This window comes from Tachypleus tridentatus, chromosome 11, assembly GCF_004210375.1.
Source record: "Tachypleus tridentatus isolate NWPU-2018 chromosome 11, ASM421037v1, whole genome shotgun sequence".
Taxonomy (NCBI): domain Eukaryota; kingdom Metazoa; phylum Arthropoda; class Merostomata; order Xiphosura; family Limulidae; genus Tachypleus; species Tachypleus tridentatus.
Genome location: NC_134835.1, coordinates 54,927,496 through 54,952,727, shown reverse-complemented (window position 1 = coordinate 54,952,727; position 25,232 = coordinate 54,927,496). Strand labels below are relative to the sequence as shown.

Here is a 25,232-nt window from a genome sequence, read left to right as displayed (position 1 = left end):
CTGGAGTAATAATAAACAACTCTAGGCAGTAGGAGTCGTAGGCCTCACTAACATAATCTTGTCACCCCAACATTGTTACATAAAGTCCCAGTAGAAATTGTTGAAATACGCCCGATTTATCAACTTTATGAAACTGCAGCATTCAAGTATATCTGTGATAAATGAAAAATTTCACACATTGACGAAGCTGATTTAACCTATGTAGTAAGGATAGTTTCTGCCCCTGTAAACTGATGAGATCTGTACAGTTAAGACGGTTTTCTGCATTTTAAGTAGAATTTAATAAATACATACTTTTGTTGCTAAGCGCCAGAGACGAATGGAGCGATACCAAGAGGAAGCTTTTATACATATCATGAATATTTAAACAATGGGAAAAAAAAGAGTAGAGTTACACCATAGTTTATGACATTTATACACCTGCAAGAAAATGATATCAAACTGATATTAATATTTTTAACCTTTCAGATTATTCTCTAGATTATGAATATGTCACAATTCCACCTCAAAAATATGGAAACATGTAACACGAGCGCTTTCAAAAGGAGGAACTTTCTTCTTCAGGAGCAAAGTGTGTTTTCCTGAAGAAGAAAATTCAAAGTTTTGAAAGCACTCGAATTATATGTTTTCGTAATTTTGTGTTAAATTGATTTTGGGAACCCATGTTTTTTCCTAACATCACAAATTCCTCAATAGTTCCCATGTCCCAGAATGTATTTTTGTAATTACGTCATACAACCTACAAATTGTGGTATAAACGTCGAATGAATTCGAAGCACCCAAAACCAATAAGCTTAAAGTTTATAACAAGAATAATAAAAAAAAATTTAAATCTTAAAATTAATTTAAGTATCATCATTAGTTAAGATTAATGGCAAAACAGTTGGGGTAAGAAAAATGATTTAACCAAAAAAGTAATAAACAAAAAATAATAGAGTTGTAAATTTCACAAAAAACAAATAAAATATAGTAACCTTTAAATAAAATGTTTTTAAAACTTGATAAAAACTTCAAAATGTCTAAATAAAGCTACATATATGCATAACCTAAAACGTTAAACGATATTTAAAAACAAAGTGGAATTTAAACAAACCTTCGCGAACGTTTCAAATGTTATATACATACTTAATAATATCAGTTTAGTGTTTTTGCTGTTAAGAGACACAGACGAACGGAATGTTAACAAAAGACAAGTGGATTTAATATATATGAGACAGTAGAATAATAATTTACGTAAACACAATTTCATTTCTAACTGTAGTTTGATATTTAGAGAGTCAGTTAGAGTATAAATAACAGTATAAACAAACTGGTACTATATAAAAATGACATACTGATATAATTAGTAGGTATATATTTTATGTTTATAATATTCAAAGAATGAATACTACGTCTTATAGAATAGCTTGTGATATTTGAAACGCTGTTATATCAATTTAGTTGCTTAGTTATCAGTATTTCATATGATTAAACAGAAGCTTTCTGGAATGTTTTTATTTATTTATTTCTATCACATTGTGAGGATCATAATATTCAATGGAATAAAAGTTAAATCAATATATATATATATATATATGTGTGTATGTATGTGTGTATTCCACTTGATAATACTTCCATATATGTTTTGAAAACTGAAACAAAGAGCTACTTTCTCATAAACCGTTCCTTTCAAAGCTTAATTTTAATGATCGTCATGTGAAACATTTTCAAACACAAATATTTACTTTAAAAATATCGTACTTTAGTGAAATACGTTCTATTAACACTGTTCTTTCGTCTTACTCTTCCTTAGGATTAAGTATTATAACTCACAGTCATTGTATAAAATATTTTATTCATACAAATGATCATACGATATCCAATTTACTTTACAATTTTGTATCAAGTTACGTTGACGAAAACCTTTTGGAAGTTTTGAAAACAAGCATAAAAAGCTCTCACAAAAGCATCCTTTATTTCGTAAAAATTGATAAAACACAGAATATGTAGTCATGCACACATATAATGTAGTTATGCATCATCTATAAAAACAGAATTCAATATTTTAAAACCTGCCCCATTGGCGAGCTTTTTTAAGAAACACAGACGACAAAAAGACTTGAGCGAAAAACAGCTGGCAGATAGCAAACTATGTTTTTCTGTTTTTATGTTAACAATAAAAAACAGTAAGAATAACGTTTCGAATAATTCACATCCAAGTTATATACGTTCGTAAAAAGGGTTTACAATATATCATGTTGTTTTACTTTAAAACTACATGATAAACTTTGATAATGGAAAGTAATATTTAATTTAATTACGTTGGACTTTTAGAAGTAAACAGAGAGAAAACTATAGTTTGTAGTTCTCATCATCTGAAGTTCACAGTTTACAGAATAACATCAACGACATACTACAGATACATTTCACGAGTCAAACTACCGGCTTATATTTGTTCCATACCTTCACAGCGGAATCGTATGTATTGAACGCTAAAACACACTTTTGTCATCAAAACAATTCCAGCTGGTTAAATCAACTGTTCCTCAACACAGTGTATAGTTGAATTTTACATATCCGGAAGAATATTCAGACATCAGTTTGCCTTGTTAAATGAGACAGTTCAGTTTGGTCTATTTCGCAGAAAGGTCCGGTACACACGGGTCTAGACAGACTTTCCACAATTCGTTGCTTTCCACCAGGGGGCCAAGCAATTTCTTTTCTTAACAAACTATGTTCTTCTGTTGCTAAAGGGCTTGAATGGCAAGGCGAAACTTGCTATTGTGTGTTAGATATACAATATTGGTTAAAAAAAACAATTTTTTACAAGTTTTAATACACATCAAAAATTAAGGTTTACAATAACTACTAAAGTTTAGTTTGAAAATATCCGTTATCGTAAGCCTGACCGCGCCTTATGCAATACATAAATTAAACAGATAGGCTAGAAATCTTCAAGATTAGGATTAACCTTTCCAGAGCTAGAGCTGCTAAAAAAAAGAAAAAGAAAGAGTGACTAATAGGTTGTTTCAATCATTTATTCAACTATTCTTAACAGATTAGCGAGATAGTTCATCATTGTTATAAGATTTCTACAGCTAGAAATATGAAGCGTGTTCAGAGTTATAATACGGTCTCTAACCTTCAATCTTTTACTCAAAGCCCGAAACTTTTACTATAAAGCTATGTTAAGGCCTTTGTTTAAAATATTTCTATATAAATAATTGAATTTGCGATAAATTAAATTCAAAGAGACATTTTTAATGTATAAGATGGCAAAGTTTTTTTTCTATACTTGGACACTTTAATTTTTATTTAACTCATTTTCAGCTTTTATCAGAAGCACAAATTATTTCTAAACATTATTATCATGAAGGATGGTTACATTGTAAATGGTTTGTATTTTTCCTAGAATATTGCTAATACTCGAGTGCGTAAAACATATATTTAATTGGAATAGAAAACTTTTAATAGAATCGAAGAATGAGAGAAATTACCGTTTCAAATTCTCGTAAACTAAAATTATCAGATTCTTTTTTCTCTTTTTGTGACCACAAATCTTCAACATGCGTATCATAGTCGTCTTTCATGTCTTCATAAGTGCTAGAATCTGGTAGTTGGTTATCGCCTAACAAAAGAGCAAATAAAACATGAGTGTTCAAATTTTCTCTTTCACGTTCAGTGTCACTGGTGTTGTGAATCCCAAAAAATATGAAAAATAAAGGAAGAACATATTTTGTGGTAGCATATATATATACAGTCATGTGAAAAAGTTAAGACATGCTATGAAAGCCTGTGTATTTGTGTAACATTTTGGATGTATAGATATTTATTCTGAATTTAACAATACTAAGAAATTATAGGAATATGACTAAACAATTAAAACCGTGGAAAAGACTTCTGTAAATGTAATTCTACAAAAATGCATATTGTAATTGAGGAAAAAGTTAGGACACCCTACCCACTAATAGCTAGTGTTACCCCCTTTGGCTGAAATAACTGCAGTGAGACGCTTCTTGTAGCCATCGACCAGTCTCTGACATCGGTCTGAAGAAATTTTGTCCCACTCCTCAATGCAAAATTCTGTCAACTGTGAGATGTTTCAGGGGTTTCTTGCATGTACAGCCCATTTCAAGTCACCCCACAGCATCTCAATGGGATTAAGATCTGGGATTTGACTTGGCCATTCCAGGACTCTCTATTTCTTAGTTTCCAGCCAGTTCTTGGTGGATTTACCGGTATGTTTTGAGTCGTTGTCGTGTTGCAGGGTACAGGTCCCTTTCAGCTTCACCTTTCTTATAGATGGTCTCACATGATCCTCAAGCACCCTCTGATACATGGTAGAATTCATGGTGGATTCTGTGATTGTGAGCTGTCCAGGTCCTGCTGCAGCAAAGCAGCCCCAAACCATGACACTTCCACCTCCATGCTTCACAGTTGGTTTGAGGTTCTTTTCCTGGAATGCCGTATTTGGTTTACGCCAAACATGTCCTCTGTTCTGGTGTCCAACTAATTCAATTTTGGACTCATCTGTTTAAAGAGCATTATTCCAGAAGCCTGGTCTTTGTCTACCTTCTCACTGGCAAACTTCAGTCTGACCTTGATGTTTCTCTTAGAGAGCAAATGTTTTCTCCAAGCGCACCTCCCATGCAAGTTAAACTTGTGCAGCCTCTTTCTGATTGTAGAGGCACGCACTTTCACATCAACAGAAGCCAGAGCCTGCTGTAGGTCGCGTAATGACATGCTAGGATGTTTGGAGATCTCTTTTAGCATCTTACGGTGTGCTCTCGGAGTGAACTTGCTTGGACGACCAGACCTGGGCATATTGGCAGTTGTTTTGAAATCCCTCCATTTGTTGACTATTTTCCGGACAGTGGAATGGCTGATTTCAAAATCTTTTGAGATCTTTTTAAATCCCTTACCAGACTCATCAACTGCTACAAATTTCTTTCTGAAGGCCTCAGACAGCTCTTTTTCTCTCATCATGGTGCTCACTCTCACTTCAACAGTCAGGAGCATACCAAACTAAATGTCTGAGATTTAAATAGGGCAAGGCTAATTCAAAATGCTGAGTAACGATCTTCTAATCATGTGACCTGGTGTGATACACCTGTGTGTGAGTTGAGCCATTTTAAGTGGGAATAAATGTAGGTGTGTCCTAATTTTTTCCTCAGTTAGAATATGCAATTTTTTAGAATTACATTTATAAAAGATCTTTAAAAGTTTTTTTTTTCAGTTTTAATTGTTTAGTTATATTCTTATAATCTCTCACTATTGTTAAAATTGAGATTAAATATCTATATATCCAAAAGTGTTACAAAAATATACAGGCTTTCATAGGGTGTCCTTATTTTTTCACATGACTGTATATAGAAAGAGAGACATAAACAATGTCTCTTAATTAAGCTTAAACTGTAAGTATTTAAGATAAAAAAAATCAGTAATGGGCAGCCTTGGTTATGTTCAACTTGAGAATTTCAGGTTCCCTTCGGACCTCTTATTCGTTTTACAACAATAGCATCTGTTACTGATAACGCACATTAGTAAATTAGCGGTTCGGGCATGTGCCCTAAGACAGTTAGTTTGTAGTGGATTTTAAACACGCACACTCGGATATCTTTTCCGTGGGCGTGTCCATTAATTTATTTCCATATGTTTTATATGGTGTGAAATCCCCTAATTTTATTGTATATACAATTTTACACACACAAAGTAATCAGTTTGATATAAACTGTCTGTTTCTTGAATTTCGCGAAAGATAGTAGAGAGATATTTTTGCTAGCCGTTTGTAATTTAGAAATGCAACGCTAAAGGTAAGGTAGCTAATCAACATAACCGACTGCCTAGTCTTGAGCTGCTCATTTACCAACGAAAATTGAGATGGAAACTACATAATAACGTTCTCACAGCCGAAAGTAGGAGCATGTTTGGTGATAAGATTCAGACACGTGAGTCGAGCCCTTTAAACACCAAGTCATGCCAGACCCAAATTGTGAGTCGAGTACCTTAACCACTAATTCATGCCAGACTAATCTAAAGTGAGAAAGTAGCCTGAATTATTTGTTTCTTGTCAGTTTATATTTGACAATTGTAAATGACTTTGGAAAACGTATGCAGTCAACTTATTAACTACTGATTAGCTATTACACTTCCACATATTTATATTTTAATTAAATAAAAACGCTTTATTTTAAACTATTTGCATACGTTTCATGAAGTCATAAGCATTCATAAAATTAAGTGTTTAATGTGTGGAAAAATTATTTAAAAATATATGAAATAGCAAATTGAAGATATCAATCTGAAGAAGTCGAATAAAAGGAATAAAACTGTTAAATATTATTCAAATAATGAGATAAATATATTACGGGAATTAAAACTTGAAAGTAATCAGTAAATATAATATCAATCTGCAGTCTTCTAATCCCTACCTGGAATAATGTCCGGGCACTTTTGTGAGGAGAATGAAGCAAAGTGTTTCTGAGCCTTGTCGTACTTATTTGACCTGCGTTAGTTTCAACAGATAATTACTATTATAAATACTAAATTTTTATTTACAATTATTATTATTATGATATTTTGATGCTTATGTTAACATTTCAAAATACATCATGAAAATAACTATTATTATCAAAATATCTTGTTTTGTAATTATGCAGGGTTTAGTACGTTATATCAGAACGATGTTGAATAGACAAGCCACAGATGATATAACGTCGCAGTAAAACAACATGTATCATAACAGCATTTCTTTTTAATTATTTGAATTTTGGTAGGTAGTATGATGTCACAGTAAGGTCATCTGTTTTGGAAATGCTATGTAATATATACCTATCTGGTGTAAAAGTTTCATATACTCATATCATAAATATGTATTCAAATAGGGTAATTGGACTTTCCAAAATGGGAATATCCCTTGTACTAAATGACATGGGAAACCAAAGAAATGTGGATCAATTTGAGATACCAGAACCATCCAGAAACAGACCTGATACATGTCTTACCCAAGCCCTTGTAAGCAAAGTATGGTAGGACAAAATCAACATAGACAAATTTTGGAAGTAAAAGTTGTTCACGAGTCTAGGCAAAAGTACACAATATAATCAAGAAGGACATCAGTCTAGAAATAAAAACAACTTAGTATAGATTCAATAAGATAAGACTTCCAGTCATATTTACTATTCAACAGTTGCATACTTTAAGCAGCTGAAGATTATAACGGTCATTAATACTGTTCCGTATGAATTTATAATAAAGAAGTTAGCTGCATTTTGTGAGATCAGACTATTGAAACAAACGGTCGGAAGCCGTCAATCTCGTGCACTAGAGATATTTTAAATATATGCATGAAGAAAAAATATACTTTCTGCATGATATTCTTATAACGGGTCCTTTTACAATGGAAGCTACGCTGCAAGGCTATTAACCAGATGCAAGGTTGTCGGATAAGGTATGGACAAACGTGTTTATACGAACCGTAGAGACATGCTGAGATCCAACTTTTTTAACATCGCGTACTAAACCTTATATATAAGCTTCTTTATCCACAAAATTATTGGCATAAATCGGAATCTATTTTATAACAGAAACTTACATTTAAAGATCTCTACTTACTTTAGATTTCCTTCCTTTGAATGTTGTCCTATTGAAAAAAGTACATTCAATGAATATGTGGTGTACATGCATTATAATTATACCCATATAACATTTTGCTGAAAATATTTTAAACGGGTTAAAAGAATAGATAATAAATCATCTGATGTAATGTTATCGGTAATTTGAAACTCTAATTAAAGTATGTTAAATGTTTTCAAAACGGAAGAATACATTAGCTCATATAGCTTTTCAGTAGAAACCGGAATAGTTTCAGATTAGTTTGATCTTCTTTTTAACAAAAATAATGAATATTTTACCAAAAGCAATCATTTATACTTCACAGATAATCATGAGATTTCTCAGCTATATTGGTTAAATCGGTATGCAAAATGTGATGAAGTTACCTTTACTTATAGTATTAAAAATATTATCGCTAATTCCAGGATTTTCGCTAATACAAAATGAATGACTTTTTTACAGTTTTAATTTGTTTTGCTACTGAAGCGTATTTGTTCACCATAATGACTTTCGTCTGTATGATTATTTCCCAACACGTTGTTCAGTAAAAAATTAGTGGTCATGTAACGCTATAAATGGGATTTTTCTTGCCCATGATAGGCAGACACTGGATAGCCTTTTTATACTTGACAAAACAATAATTATTCATACGAATTCTTGTTTCTGTTTTTGATATTTATAGCAAACAGTCAAAACTACACAATAGGGTGTCTGTGTATAAAAACTCGAAACTTAGTGTTATAAATTTTCAGACATACCGCTGAGCCACTGGTGGATAGGGAGAAGCAAACCAGAATAATATTGTTTTAGTTTTGAATTGTAGGTGAATGTATGATCTATAATGTGTAATTGATGGGAAATAAACATTCAAATAATTAAGTAATGAGACTGGAAACTATATACTATAAAATAAATATTTAGGACGAATCCAGGCTTTCATTTATTTCATTTTACTGCTTTCGTTATGAAAGCACTTGATCAAATTAACTTTATTAGGTGTTCACTTCAAGTACGGAAACGTTTATGATTCAAAAATTGGCTATAGTGTAAATAGTTTTTATTTGAACACGTTATCGTAAAATTAAGTTTTCTCAACTTTCAAGTTTATTCCTTCATACGTTGACATTGACATATACGGAGGTTTAGTCGCACTTTACGAAAACGTTATTACATACCCGTGCTATACTTGGAACTATTTGCTTCTGAGTTTTCAGGGAAAGTGATATCCAATTGATATGTATATTTAAAATGCATGTTCCGAACATGTTATGCAGAGAGTTGTAATGAGCTACAACAGCAAAGGAAAAACGAGCAAACACAAATGAGGAAAAAAGTTATATTTTATTCACAAGGAATGTATATTGACTTATTGACCAGCTTCGATATTCGGTAGAACTCATCTTGCCTGTTTAGACAAAGAAAAGGCTTCCTAAATACATCCACACATGGAAAGGACAGGACAAAGGATAATAACATTCGTACAGGACAAAAGCAAGAATACTGTTTTACTACGTCTTGAAGTCAGAGAAAGAGTTTTTAGTGTGGTATCTCACAATCCCTAAATTACTTGCTGCAGCGGATTTTCCAAAAGGAAAAAGAGAAAACACCGTAAACAAGTTTCTCCATCACAGAGTCAAAATGGTATAACCTTTTTTTGAAAGAGCTGTTATTTTATAAAAAAAACAGGATTAGAATATATTTATGATCTTAAGACCTATGGTTTACTAGGAGTCATTAAATACATGCAGAATAAAATATCTAAATATACCATATTAAATATATATTCTAAACTGGTTGTTTCGTAACAGTTGTTTCAACTGTGGCAGCCTGCCGTCGATTACCCAATTTTATGATCATGATTAAAGTACTACTGCCTCGCAGTATAACATCCACTGCAATTTTCTTCTGTGAAGGAGACTACAGTAGTATTAAACCACACATGAAAAACTTTATATAGACACACCGTTGTATATGAGTGTTGACTTCAAAATCATATTTAAGCAGACATATAGAAATTTACAGGTATGCTGTCGTATATGTTTATGTTGTTAGAGGAGAAAATATGAACATCAAATTCACTCTCTATGTTCAGAGAAACTTGTGCATTATGATGTCCATACGTTTTCCTGATAATAAACTACAGGTCATGTTCGCCTTTTAACCTATTTTTTTCGTTTTTTGAAAAACGCTCAGCAATCATAAAGTCGGCGATATTTTTATCTTTACATTCTGTGTTTCATGTTGAAAAAGACTTTATATTGTTTTATGAAGGTACAAAATTGTCTATTTTTGTCGCATGTCAATTGTCACAACAAACTTCAGCATAAGTACATTTTGCCAAAAGTTTTGTAGTTTATTTTCTCTCATCAGTGTATTTGAGATCACCTTGAGATATTATGATTTATGTTGTTTTTTTTTACATGATGTCTGTATATTATATTTTGAAATAGTTGAATAGAATATATGAAAATTATCCACAACCATTTTCTGCGTGAAGGTTTATAGAACGTCCTTAGTCTGTGAACCGTAGCGGTAGTTAATTGTGCACGTGGCTGGATGATGTATAGATAGTTCTATATTCTCATATGGCCATGCTGATTTTCGTTGCAGATGCCTTCACTTACGATAAGATTGTTTTAGATTTTGCGGGTCTTTACTATTTCGTTATACAAATATCATTCCTCAGAACAAGCTATCAATAATCCCAGCCCATAATTTTTTTTCCATAGCGCAATTCACATTTACCACAAAATATATCGTAATAGCACAGAGAAATCGCTTTCATAAAGTGCAATAAATTAACACCCTGTAGTCACGAAATTATTCGAAAATGACACGTCAATATGATACGCTGTATGTGTTTCTCAATTCCTCTTTTTTTTTTTTTTTTACTTTTCTATCGTTTGATATTTTGTATTAAGCCACCTATTATTAACGTTTCAGGTTTCATACATATTTCATTTAATTAGGTTATATTAAATAACCAATTTAACGTATTGAATTATTTTGTTTTAAAACCTTTGCTAATAAAATAATATTGTTGGGAGGTTGTTTTACCAAACATGGTTTAATTAAGGGCTAACTAGAAAAATAAATTTGAATTAAGACATTATATTCAATTCGTAGGTTCATACAAATCAATTAAATATGTTTTATCTTGTTTATATCACACACATAACCGTCCATTCGTTTTATATTATAATTTTCAGTTTAACATTACATGTGTAAATAGAACATTTGCTATACATATAAGAATTCCACCGCAAATTATTTAAATCATACGTTTCCATAGATTCTAGAAAATTAGTTTGTCTAACATAATATTTTTACATAAATATGTTACTATCTATATATTCTTATTAAATAAGCAAATTCCTCTTTTATATTTTCCAGAAATCTTTGGCACTTAAACGTATTTTATATTTTAATTCTAGCCATAATTTACTATGATAAACATACACCATGTATATTTTAACTAACACAAATTAAGATATGAAAGACAAATATTCTCTAAGAAAAACAATGCTCAGAAAATCCAAATATAATTTGGGTAAACTTATGTTTGTTTCGTACGAAAATTTATTTTAAGAATTTTTAAATTTTACTCAAAATGATTAGCATTTGTGTAGGTATCTGTGTAGTTATCTGTATAGGAGGGACCTCTTAGCAAACTACTTTCAAATAGTGATGTGTTTAAAAGTACATTATACTAGATTTGAGCCAAAGTGCTTCCTTTTTCTAAAAAAAAACAAAAAACATTAAAATATTATGATACAAGAATATGAAATATGATTTATATATCAATAGCTCACCATGTGTTGTACGATACCTCAAAGTAAGGAATATTATAATGATCACCAAAATTAATCCACCGGTAACTCCAGTTAGGATGATAAGAACTGGGCTTACATTCACTTTCCACTGTGTACCTGTCAAAAGTGGGAATATATCCTAAAATTAGGTTCTGGTATATCAGATTTAATACAGTTTTTTTTAAAATATATATATATTTAATTGTCTTGCTAAAGTTGTAAAATAAAACACTGAAGGATAACTGTAATATTTTACCTGCTTTATTGACTACCAACAGTTAACAATACGAAATATATTTGAAGAAATTAAACGTATGTTCCACAGCTGTAGTATTCTGCTTCTCATCTTTCAACAAAAAATGGATTGAATATAATCAATATAATTATACGCATTTCACAATTTCATTGTCCTAATGTCATTAATCATAAAGCTACCAGTATTCATAACGAAAAGACTCCGCAAAATAATGAATAAAACACATATTATATACAATTAAAAGTGAACTAATAGCAGTGGTTTCTTAAGAACATTTGAAGTTACGACAACAATCAATATGTAAAACATTCATTCATCAAAACAATTTGTTATTAACAAAATGATATTATAGGATATATATGTACACATGGTAGCTTGAATGCACAGAATCAGTAACAGTTCTAGTTGTGAACATTCAAAACATAACTGTGTCCGGCGTGGCCAGGTGGTTAAGGCACTCGACTCGTAATCTGAGGGTCGCGGGTTCGAATGCCCGTTACATCAAACATGGTCGCCCTTCAGCCGTGGGGGTATTATAATATGGCGGTCAATCCCACTATTCTTTGGTAAAAGAGTAGCCCAAGAGTTGGCCTCTAGTCTTACACTGCTAAATTATGGACGGCTAGCGCAGATAGCCCTCGTGTAGCTTTGCGCAAAATTCAAAACATATGTAACGAAAACTTTCAATAACAGGAGCATTTTAACCACCTTTTTAGATATGGTAAAATACCTTTCACAAGTTCAAGAATTTCATGTCAATGTATTTCCGGTTATTCACAAGCTTTGCCTAAGTATACTTAACTTGTTACAAGTGTCGAAAAATTATGAAAGTTAAAATATGTAAAGCCTATATCTAACGGTGTCTAGTATACAAACTAAGGAAACTTACGTCAGGATAGTTAAATGTCTAGCCATGAAGTTGAAATATTTACGATTTTAATTAAAATAATTTAAATGAGAGAATGTTACTTATGCACAAGGAAAATTATCAAAAACATTACTTATGAAATATAGGGGTCATTAGATGCCTCTGTAATTTAATAATGACAGCTTAGGTTTAAGTACCAACGATCATTTCCCTATGGATCGTTGTATGCAAGAAGTTATTTAATGAACAATTTGATTTGATAAAACATTTAAGTTCAGTTATACTGCCCGTTATGGTTCATAATTGACTGCACATATTTACGTAGGAAAAAAATCTTGATAGTACTTTTCAAAAAAATAATAACCTCAGAAAAGTAAAAAGTGTTCAATAACGTAGGTTCACTGCCAAAATAAAAGTAGAATCTTAATCTCAATTAAAACAATTAAGAATCCATCCCCTCTTCGCAGGCATATTAAGATGATGAAAGTAATTTCGTTATCACAGAAAAACTTAAGACTATCTTTATGAAGATTTATTAAAATGTTAAAACTAGAAACTTTAATCCTATATAATAAATTGAAAAACATAAACGTTTTCCTCCTTGAAGGTTTACTAAGCTGTTAAAAGTAATACTATAATAAGAAAATAATAACAGAGAACACTATCAGTTTTTTTTTCTTTACATAAGTGTAATAAGTTTATTGAATATGAAAAGTCCAGGATAACAAACGAAGAAAGTGAAAGCTTTTATGGTATGTAGATGTATTAAGGGTAAGTTAAAAACATGACCTCTTAAACGTTGAATAAATAAAGAAATGGAAGTAGCTAAATAGATTTTAAAAGCAATATTCATAAATGTATTTGTATATCATGTTGAATAATAAAAATATCGATGCTTTTTTCTTCAATCGAAATATTATTTTGGTAACTTGAAAATATATTATCTAAAGAAATTATTGTCTATACATATTTCGTATTCTTAATTATACTTTCTTAGTTTTACGTAATCGTTTCATAAATAACTAAGAGACAACAACAAATAAAAAATATACAGAAAACAAAACACTAATTCAAAAAATATGTGAAATTATTAAACGAGCACGTTTGTAATTCTTTATACTATAATGCTAGTAAAGTGCATGTTACCTACTAAAAATATCGGGGTTAAACTACCTTATCTACTGATCCTTGATTTAGAAAGAATATTAACGATTTTAAAGTTTGTCAAAATATCTAGACACTGCTTAAACGTTTGAAATTCTTTATATTGTGGTTCTGAAAGAACATTCAGTAAGTATAAATACAGAAACTCGCAAAAATATGTATATTAGTAGCGTGGAAGAGTTTCATAGATACCGAAACTTCGTAAATTCTTTGTATATTCAGTGAGAGAGGCCGGAGGTTGATTACAAGAATTATGATAAATCGACCATTAAATAATGACAGTAGTCGTTCACGTGAGAGCTGTTATATAAGGTAGTGTTTAATAGTATCTAGAACTTTTATAAAATCATTTAGATAAGAGAAATTTCTGTCAGATAATAGCAAAAATAATTGGTCTTTTATTGTGTAAATCACCACCAAAAATAATGTTTAGAATGCCAAAGTGACTAAATCAAATCCAGTGCGTTTGAATAGGCTTCAACAATAAGGTTTATCTCATGTGCTTTTCATAAACATAAGTAAAACGGAAAGACTACAATACACAATCCATGATTCACCTCCAAGTGTTCTCAGCATACACTGGTATAAATGGAGTCAGAACTTAAATCTTAACCGGGATGTTTGATATAATGTTTACACAATAATTGGAACGCTTTTATCAACTTTTAAACTGATGATCAAATCTGAATCTGGATGGAAGCAGAGAAATAATCCATTTATGATACTTCACAGCTATTATAACTTAAGTATCTCTCTGTGTATTAAAAGTATAATTTTTCTTTGAAGTGTCTGTATGTCGAAATGCCTACAACAATTAACATGTTACAAAGTTTATAAAGAAAGTTTTTAGTTAAAGGCCAGTCTGTTTTTCGACAGAATCGTGCGGTTTGAAATGTTCTCCCAACTATCATGATTTGGTAAAATGTTTGAAATATATTTTACTTAGGTCGTGTACATAAAAGTAGCACTTGACTGAGATATAATGATGCTACATTATGAGGACAACAGTCAGTGTGACCCTCCCAATTGTAAGAGCATTACATGCCTGACAAGTTTCTGAAATGCTCCTGAAGAAAGCACGAAAACATTAGTTGTACGCAATATTACAATCAGCAAATATATAAAATGTTTCATTTGTTCTGATTTTATTTAAAACTTGGAACTACCTTGATGATTGTTTTTCATGACTTTTTCTCTGACAATATTATTATTCGAGTACTGCTGTTTTTTTTCTTGAGTTAATAGTACGCTTCTGATCGTTGGAGATCCTGATGAAGATGTTAAATGTTATCTAGAGGCACACAGGTATACGTCCCTAATTTAGCATCGAAGGACTAATTGGAAATAGCTAGTCAAAACCATCCACCGTTAAATCTTAGGTTACTCTTTTAATAATGAATATTGGTAAAATAGATTTTATCTAGTAGCACCTGCCTCTTCTTCAGGCGGATGTCCATAACTTAAAATGGAATACTAAAGGAAACAAGTTAGTCAGAACCACTCACCGCCAAATCTTGGGTTACTCTTTTACCAAGGAATATTGCAATTTACCGTCACAATATAGTTACGTTTTGTCTATTGCGTTTTATGGCTAAATATATGTGAGACTGTAAGTTATAGAAAAGCTATTCGCAACACCACGTACAGTTAAAAAGTGTATCATAAAAATCAGTAATAATGGTCTTAGCGACTAACCTTTATGTGTTAGTGTTTCGGTTTCAAGAACGTGAAGAGTGTCTAATTCCAGCACTACCACTTGACTTTTTCCTTTACTGTTAACCGAAGAAATTTCGGCCGTATATGTTTTTCCTGGTGATAACCCATCGACTATAAAAATAGGCCTCTTTGCTGTTACGTTGACTAAAATGGCCTGGAGGTACTTATCATGAACTTCTATCATGAAATGTTGCTCAAGGCCCCCGTTGAAGCCTTCTAAGCATTTCACTCTGACAGAAGATTCTGTTTTGTTGATCACAGTACAATTTTGGGGAGGGTCTGGAATTCCTGAAATAAAAACGATATATCTTGTGTAAAAAAATAATGTTCACATTTTGTAAAACAGGACTAAAACAAAATTATAATAACATGAAGTAAAAAATCGTAAATGTCTTCATACGACACAATTTAAACATAAAAATATTTTATTAGATCAAATGCATTACTTTAACTTATCATAAATAATAAAAAAACGATGATAAACAACACAAAAGATGAAAAGGATTACAGTTTTGGAGCTTTGGCATTGTATAAATTATTTAGATATGTCTACAACGGTTATTATAAGGGTTTTCAAGTAAGACACGTTCAACTGTTTTAAAATTAAAATTATTAAAGGCTTAATATGATGTTTAATCACATTTTTTTTACCAAGACACTGCTATAACATCTAAAAATAATTATTTTAATACAATTTGCGTTAACGTTAAACTACATCTGGACAAATGTGCAATTTTTGCAAAACATTTATTTATGTGTTTAATGACAAACTCATGAGAACTTACATAATTATTTATTGTAGATTAAGTGAAAACTTATGTCAACTTTTTGACATTCCGTTAATAGAAACGAGCATTTAATTATATAAAACTAGTACAGTAATTATTTTAATGTCCTACACATTTTCTCGTTTTGCTAATTGAAACGAGCAGTTAATTCTGTAAAATAAATACAATAATTATTTTAATGTCCTATACATTTTCTCGTGTGTATCGTTTGCAACAAATGTATAGTTAATCACAAAGTACATTTAGCTATTTTTCATGCACGATTTCTTCTTTCTAAATTACTTGAACTTTAGATAAAACTATACACTCTGTCATGCGCATTCAATATATCAATGATCAATGATATCTAAGCGTGAAAGGCAGTAGCATTCTAATAATGTGTTTAATTGTTGACAGGGACAGATTGAGAGCCTAAAATGGCACAGATATATACTCAACAATCAGGATGATATATATAGAAAGTGATGGGTACAATAGGTTAATTAGTAGCACTGGGACAGTATATAACAGATTATCACACCACTGGCCCAGGCGTCAAAGGCTAGCTAGCCGATGTCCCAACGTCCCAGTCCGCTACTAATTGTTAACCTGAATGACGTCTTTTGAACACAGTGGGCTCATTCTAATAATACACATACATAAATTCGAATCAAAGGTATAATATTATTTGAAATAAATATTTTCACTCTTTACAAGTAAATAATGAAAGCCATTTAATACGTATCTAATGATTGGAGATTAGTTTCATTCTATTGTATACAAAATCATAAAAGAAAACAATAGAATGAGCATATCATTCAGCATATACAATTAAAACTAAACATTTAAAGGGATATGTGGAAATGAAGTAAGAATGAACCGTCCATAAATGTGATAATACGTTTATCTTGTTATTTATCTAATTCGAGTTATCTTATTTATTATTATTATTTAAAGAACGACAACTGAAGAATAACTAGGTATTATATTATTCTTTAAACATTTGTGAAATTAATTCACTCGTTCTAAAATGTTTTATTTTAGTATTTTTATGTGTATGTTCACAATGTGTGTTGTAAAATTACTTACGACACTTTACTTTCTTATATAATAAATTTATAGGATCAATATAAAGCTTCTTAGCTTGTTCGGACATCTGAAGAATAAATAATGCTCATTATATAGCAATAATTATTTGTAGGTATAGCTAAGATACTGTGGAAAATGTGAATACGTGACAACCAGAGGGTATTGCATTTATACCATTAGAAACTCTTCAATTGAATAATGGCATAAATCGTTGAAATAACGTGACAGACAGCCGAAATAACTTATTCAATATATGGTCTTGGATGACTAATCTGACTTATGGTAATGGGAATACCTAAGGTCATTTGTGTATCGTGGTGCATCTGCTATATTAATATACTTGGCAAATGCTATCCGACAGGAAAAAGTCATATTGAATACTACCAGTTTCGTTCAGCCTTGTGTTACATTGGGATGGATCGTTGGCATGAACTGTGCTTATAAGAAGCAAGTATAGTGTACTATGGCGCAACTTAGATTGAACACGGACTCGATATAATATTTAGAAAGATTTATTGCTTTGTGACAAATAGTGCGAACTTTATTGATGTTCAAACACGACAAGCAACTGTATTATAAGAACTCGACTTGTGAAGAAAGCAATAAAAAAGAGTAAATAATAAATTAGAAGACTTGACCTATGATTGGAGCTGATGCTTCTAAAATCACGGTCATTTAACAGAAAAATGTTTGTAAACAAATAGGAATTATTTTGCTACTCTTTCAGCTGTAAATAGTTGGCATTCCTTTACTACATGCTATATATTATACGTCTGTGGTATTCTCACGTTCAGTGATTTATTTCTGTGCGAGCAGTCGGGTATGAGCCACATAATAACTGGAGTTTCATAAGAATATTTGTTTTGAAAAAAAAAAATCAGAGTTCTCTTTAGTTCGTCTAAATTGGAAGCAAAGAAAGATACTAAACACAAAGTAATAGAAATTAAAATAATTTTTATTTCCAGCAAACAAATATTACCAAATTTTAAATGCAAATGTGTTTGGGGACAATTTTCCTTGAACATGTTTAAAACAAATGTGATATATTTTTGAATCTACAAAACAATCCTATCTTGTTATTCTAAGATAAGAAAACATAGTATCATATAGACAAAACAACAATACTATTATTCTTAAAAGCAAGCGCTATACACGTAAATGACAGTCACTCTTAATATAATACAAGGGATTTTAGTTCCCAGAGTCATCGCTTGACTTACTAGGGAAACAAATTCACAGTTTATTTGTATGAAATGCGATCTATTTTTCAGTAGCCTTTTCCATAAAAAGTAAATGTAACGCTCCAGTTTTATCTGGTTTTGTGACAGAGTAGGACAAGATAAATTTACTGGCTTCCCGTATTAAGAAAGAAAACAGTATGCACATGCACACACATTTTGTTAATGTTAATAGACTACAGAGAGTTAGTAAACACATGGTACCTTTCCATACTACAATTTCTCCTTTCCATTTACCCTGTGGTTAACCCAGCATTCCTAAGTTTACAACTTAAAACCAATTAATTAAAATATGTTGGTATTTGTCAAGATATTTGATTAACTTCTTCCCATCCATGCAAAACACTAGCTCAAATATACAAACAACTTTAACTGAAAATATGACTTTGAAAACAAAACAAAACCTGATTACAAATTAAAGGAAAAAAATTAGAATAAATTGAAATTGATAAACTGTGCCCTCACATAGTAAAAAGAAGTTACAGTTTCAATAACAACATTTACAGAATACAAAATGCATAAAACCTTATAAAACATAATTTACATATTGAATTACAAAAGCATAAATAGATGTATAAAACAAGAAATGTAAAAATTGAATTACATTATATTCCTTTCTCATTGAAGTGTAAAAGAATCCTCTTTGAAAGTTCATATAGAGATAATAAAAAGTCAAGCAACAAACATTAAATAATACAATATAAAATATCTCTATACAGTATAAAATAAAAATAACATTAATTTCTTACATAACTGAACTTTAAAAAATCATAACGTTTATCAAATATCTGCATACGTATAAGCAGCCACAAGTATGTACAGAGATAGAATAAACAATCCCTTCTCAGGAAAATAAAATTAATGAAAATAACAATACACAAAATAAAAATGGAATAACAATTACATGTATCTGTACCGTAAATATACAATAAAATTTACACCTACCCTACTTTACAATACTTACACTAAATATACGTGAAAACTTATAAGAGAGGATAATGCTATGATGAGAGAAAAATACTTAAATGTTCATCTGTAACATAATACATAAATGATAGTTAATAAATAAATAGAACAGAAAGAAGGACTTCGTACCTCTACCTGAGCCCTAACAGCATATCTTCCAGGGCAGTGAGCCATGCTCTTCTGGCATATATTTTCTCTGCTCTTGCAAATGTTTTCTGAGATTATGCCAGATAACTTCTGAGATGAGGTATCTTCCTCAGACTCTACCTGGTCAAATACCTGATTTGCTTTTGGGTCTTGGAACATCTTAAAAATCTTCATATTAAATAGCTTTCAGTACTATGTACTCTAATATTTACCTGTAGCTTTTGGGTTTGTCAAAAAAATTAAAATGTACATTAAAAGTCTATTTAAAAAAATAAATGTGTTAAAAGGGTTAATAACTTAACCGCAAACATAATAAAATCAGGACTGAAATATAAAATAAACTGAATTCAAACCTGTCAAACTCTGGATAAAATTGTAGTGTAAATTTTGGAATGGACTGGTTAGAATAGTTCATTGTCTTTAAATTTCCTTCAGAAACGGGTGGTGAAACGATTGATTCACAAACATATTAGCTGTAGGGAATCCATTAATTTTCGTCTATAGTTGTCACTGCCCCCTGGCTCTGAAACGTTTTATGTGTCAGCTACATTCAGATGCCCTTGATATATCCACATTTTTTCATTACTGTTCTGCTGTTATACAAACAGAACTCTGGGCCAATCAGGAAAGAAAATATTGAGAGTAAACTTCAAATTTGTTCATACAAAAGCAACCATAATAGATCATAACATGCATTAACGTCAAACTTCTCAACATAAAATTCGTTCACAGTGAAATCTCTTTTTCTATCAGATTCATGTTTAACACAGATACATGCAAATACGAAGAACCTTTCCACTGGTATTACTTCTTGTTACACTCAGAAGTTGCACTTCATGCATTTCATTTGCACCCTGTACTGAAAGAGATCCGCGTGCTTAATGGAATAAAATACTAAGTTCACTAAGTTAACATTTTACGTGACATAAGCTACTGTTTGCAGATTTCACTTTTAGACGCATAATGCACCTACCCAGAAAAATTCTGACTTTTTACGTACATAATACGCCTACTCTGAATAATTCTGATTTGATTCAATCGAAATGTTAATCACTATCACAATAAAGACAACAGATCAAACTATATATGTATAAACGGCTCGTTTGGGTTGAGAAAATATTTTACGTAGACGAGCAAAAAGGTTCCTTTGTGAACCTGACGATGAGCGAAGAAGGTCGAAACGTTGTTCGCTTTTCTACGTAAAATATGTTCTCAACCCAAACGAACCGTTTTTACATATATATTTTTCTCTACAAGTGGGTTTTCTCAACAGATCAAAGTGTTTTCTCAAAAGTATACGATGAAGCTGTTTCATAAAAATCCACTACCTGCTAAAAATTCCAATGTTGAAATTGAAACATTCTGCTCCCAGAATTAAAGAAAATATGAGGTTCATTATATCATAAACTGGTGTTTACAAGTCAAATATTAGAGTGAACTTCAAGCATTAATGTCTGAATCAAAACTTCATTTTTTCTTCATATGTGCATGATAGGCGTGCTTTTAGTGTAATAGATCGTGTTATAAAATAGTGACGAATGCCTTTGTGTAACATCCATATACATATCTAACACCATACAGAGTTATGTTAATAACTATATGTGCAACATATAACATACCATTTTTGGACAACGTGGTACTTCTTGGTCCATCTCAGCTGTTTCATACTCTAAACTAAAATTTAAATAATTTTAAAACATCTTAAGTCAGCCTTTATCATTCATATGTACTCATATACTAAACGGGGAGCTAGCAAGGTCTTACTTGATTACACGTGAGTTTTCACCGCTGAAGTTAAATAATGTCTGCTGAAGTTAACCGATCTGTAATGTTCAAAATCTATAAACGTTCCTGGTCAAATATCTGTTGTTTTCCGATTACAGCTTCCGCGGACTATCGTATATCAACTGTAGCAAACGAACAACATGTATTGTCTCTACGTGTGTTGCGGTTGTTACCTTTTATCATCGTTAGGCTAGATTCTAGAAAGTTCAGCTACAGCATCAATGCTAGCAATCACTAGTACTTACATACACACATAGTACATTGCTGATTCTTACACACGAGAATATTTTACAAATTTCGTGAATAGTTAAGAATTTCACACTACACATTTAAGAGTATATATATAGTCAACTGAAACAAACATCGATATTAAAATAAATATATAATATTAAATACGTCACAATTCTCAAGCTTTTTTAAACTCAGACCAACCACTCTGTTAACAAATAAAATTATTTCAGTTGAAAATGTTTCCTACCCTGCTAAAATCTATATTTGTGTCCTCTATTCCTACTATTTTCATTGTTAAATATATTGATGATGCATCAACACTATAATTTCCATTTACAATATTAACTTCAATCATGTCCACTCTAACTCTTCTTTTTTGAAGAGAAAACAATTTGAGAGATTTCAGCCTTTTCTCGTATGACAATCCTTTCATCCCAGACATCATTCTAATAACCCTTCTCTGAACTCTTTCCAATAATTCAACAAGATAACAATTCCAAGACTGAACACATTATTTCAAAAGTGGTCTAGCGAGCGACCTGTACAATAAAATTAAAACCTCGTTTGACTTTTATTTAACATTAGGTACAACCTTTACTAGTAACAACAGCACATTACTTGGATGGTTTAAAAGGCTGATCGACTATTACAACAAGATCAATTTTCTTCATAACACACTATTAAGGATATTCATATCTAAATTAGCCGTATAATTCAAATTAGGATAACTCACATGCATTACCTTGGATTTATTATAATTAAAACCAATTTGCCATATATTTGCTCCCATTTAATAAGAGTTTGTTTGTTTGTTTTGGAACTTCGCACAAAGCTACTCGAGGGCTATCTGTGCTAGCCGTCCCTAATTTAGCAATGTAAGACTAGAGGGAAGGCAGCTAGTCATCACCACCCACCGCCAACTCTTGGGCTACTCTTTTACCAACGAATAGTGGGATTGACCGTCACATTATAACGCCCGCACGGCTGGGAGGGCGAGCATGTTTGGCGCGACTCGGGCGCGAAATCGTGACCCTCAGATTACGAAGCGCACGCCTTAACGCGCTAGGCCATGCCAGGCCCTTTAATAAGAGACCTAAACGTTTTCGTAAATGAGAAAGTTCATCTTCACAGCTAGCAATACCTAAGACCTTAATATCATCTGTAAATTTAAGTAATTTATTGTCTATTTCTTCATCAATGTCACTGATGTGAACAAAAAGAGTTTCTGAAGTATCTCACTTTTGATATTAATCTACTTTAACTGAATTCTATTTGTTACAACCTTCTCTTTCTTTCATCCAGTCACTCTTCTACCCAGTAGGTAACTTATGCCTTATTTATTTCTCATCTCTAACTTATTTATTTACAAGCCTTTTTTATGTGGCACTTTGTTAAATGCTTTCTAAAAATCCAAATATACCAAATTTACACTCTTAGTCTCATCGCAATAAGCAGTAACCTTTCAAAAATTCCAAAAAATTTGTAAGGCAAGATTTTCCTCAGTGAGACTATGTTGACCATCCATTAAAATCCAAAGCGTTGAACATAACCATATATATATAACAGATAAAGGCTGTAAAAGAAAACACATGAAAACAAAGGATAGTGCAAATCTCATGCAACTTATCCAAATCTTAAATAAAATATAAATAAATGTAAGTTCTTGAGGGACGAAAAACAAATCACAGTTACAATAAAAACCTTCAACATCAGAGCACAAATCGAAAGCTTGGTTATTATGTAATGTATCTTTTTGTTTTAGGTACTGTAAGAAGTAAGACCCAAATTGTGTTGGAAGTACACAGTTTATTCACACTAACCTCAGCTTTGACAACCTCATGTAATTAAGAAAAATAATAGTAATTGAGTAACTAGACGAGCTCTATCCAACAACGTCCCATATCTTTGCCATTCCTCGCCATCTGCAGTCTGATGTGTAATGGTAGTTTTCTCACAAGAGAAAAATAAAATTATAGACATAAAATAAACAAAAAATGAATAAGTAGAGCAACAATAAATAATAAAATACACTACATCAATTGGAGAGGCATCAAAATTACTCTTAAAATCATCATTCCAACCCCCATATGGTGGTCTTTGAACATAAATACCAAAATGTTAAGGTATTATTATATTTAGCCCAATCAATATCATAAATATAATTCGCATCCCTCGATTACCGAAACACATTGTTTAAGTTGAAGCATTAAGATAATTAATAATGTACCAGCCAATGCCATACGGAACATTATACACTCACAGCTTCCCTGTGACGTATGTTTAGCCTCTATACAATTTATAATTGGTTTCAGTTTAAACCTTTTAGCTACAGACAGTTGGCTCAATAAGACTGAAATTTGCTAAACACTGGGATGCAGAGTAGTGCATTTACACAGAAATCGATATGCTAGGATGAAGGTTAAATCCATGTCCTCACGTTCAAGAATGTTGAGTTACTAAAAATAACTTGTTCGTTGGTTCAGCACATTTACATGATTCTCTGTAATCCGTGTTTGCCTCAGCAGTATATTTTGTATTAAAACTTTCCTGTACAGTACCACCTTCAACAGTCTATTCCCTCTGTCACACCTGCTAGTAACATAGTCCACCAGTGGTAAAACCAGTTTCTCTTAATTGGTCATGAATGTGACTGGTCAGAGATGATGTTCAACTATTTTATCTAGCAAACGGCTAGAATTGCAGTAGAAAGTGTTACATTTGTTGTATTACAATACTGTGCATAATCATGACTAATATCAGACATTCATGCTTCATGTGTAATGAGATTAAAACTAGGAGGATAACTTTATTGGTCATTCTGGGTGCAGCGTATTCTGACATTTCTCACTAATGGTCTGTGGAAACAGCAAGAAAGTCTTCATGGGCATTTGCATCATTGAAAAACGTCTACTGTCTTTGGAATTATATAATTATCCTTGATAATCATTGTACCTCAATGATCAAGTTTTACTCCTTACTTGGCCCGGTATAGCCAGGTGGGTTAAGGCGTTCGACTCGTAATGTGAGGGCCGCGGGTTCGAATTCCCGTCGCACCAAACATGCTTCCATTTTAGCCATCGGAGCGTTATAATGTGACGGTCAATCCCACTATTCGTTGGTAAAAGAGTAGCCCAAGAATTGGCGGTGGGTGATGATGATTAGCTGCCTTTCCTCTAGTCTTACACTGCTAAATTAGGGACGGCTAGCACAAATAGCCCTCGAGTAGCTTTGAGCAAAATTAAAAAAACAAAAATAATTCTCCTTACTATGATTCCTTCCATATATGAAACATACTATTTCCTTAATTTCGAAACTCCAACTCATTAATGCAGAAGAACGGAAAAACATGAGTAAATAAACTTTTCAGTAGAAAAAGAGAACTCTGCAATACTAAATCCTGGTCAAAGCACCAAATTTTTATCTTTCTACCCAATGTGTGGCCCCCCGCTAGTACAGCGGTATGTCTCCGGATTTACAACGCTAAAATCAGGGGTTCGATTCCCCTCGGTGGGCTGAGCAGATAGCCCGATGTGGCTTTGCTATAAGAAAAACACACCCAATGTGTGATAATCTCAGGTTCTCTGATCTTTTTTTCGGTAA

At 31.8% G+C, this 25,232-nt stretch overlaps 1 pseudogene across 1 annotated transcript in view; it reads right to left on the bottom strand.

Annotated features, from left to right (window-relative positions):
* Nucleotides 1-1,857: 1,857 nt before the first annotated feature.
* LOC143232188 (cell adhesion molecule CEACAM5-like) overlaps nt 1,858-25,232 on the bottom strand; it is a 131,996-nt pseudogene continuing 108,621 nt past the window's right edge. The window contains exons 8-13 of the transcript XR_013017426.1: nt 15,389-15,697; nt 11,406-11,522; nt 7,594-7,621; nt 6,411-6,484; nt 3,477-3,607; nt 1,858-2,757 (exon numbers count right to left, since the gene is read on the bottom strand). The product of XR_013017426.1 is annotated as a cell adhesion molecule CEACAM5-like (transcript). The remainder of the gene's footprint in view (nt 2,758-3,476; nt 3,608-6,410; nt 6,485-7,593; nt 7,622-11,405; nt 11,523-15,388; nt 15,698-25,232) is intronic.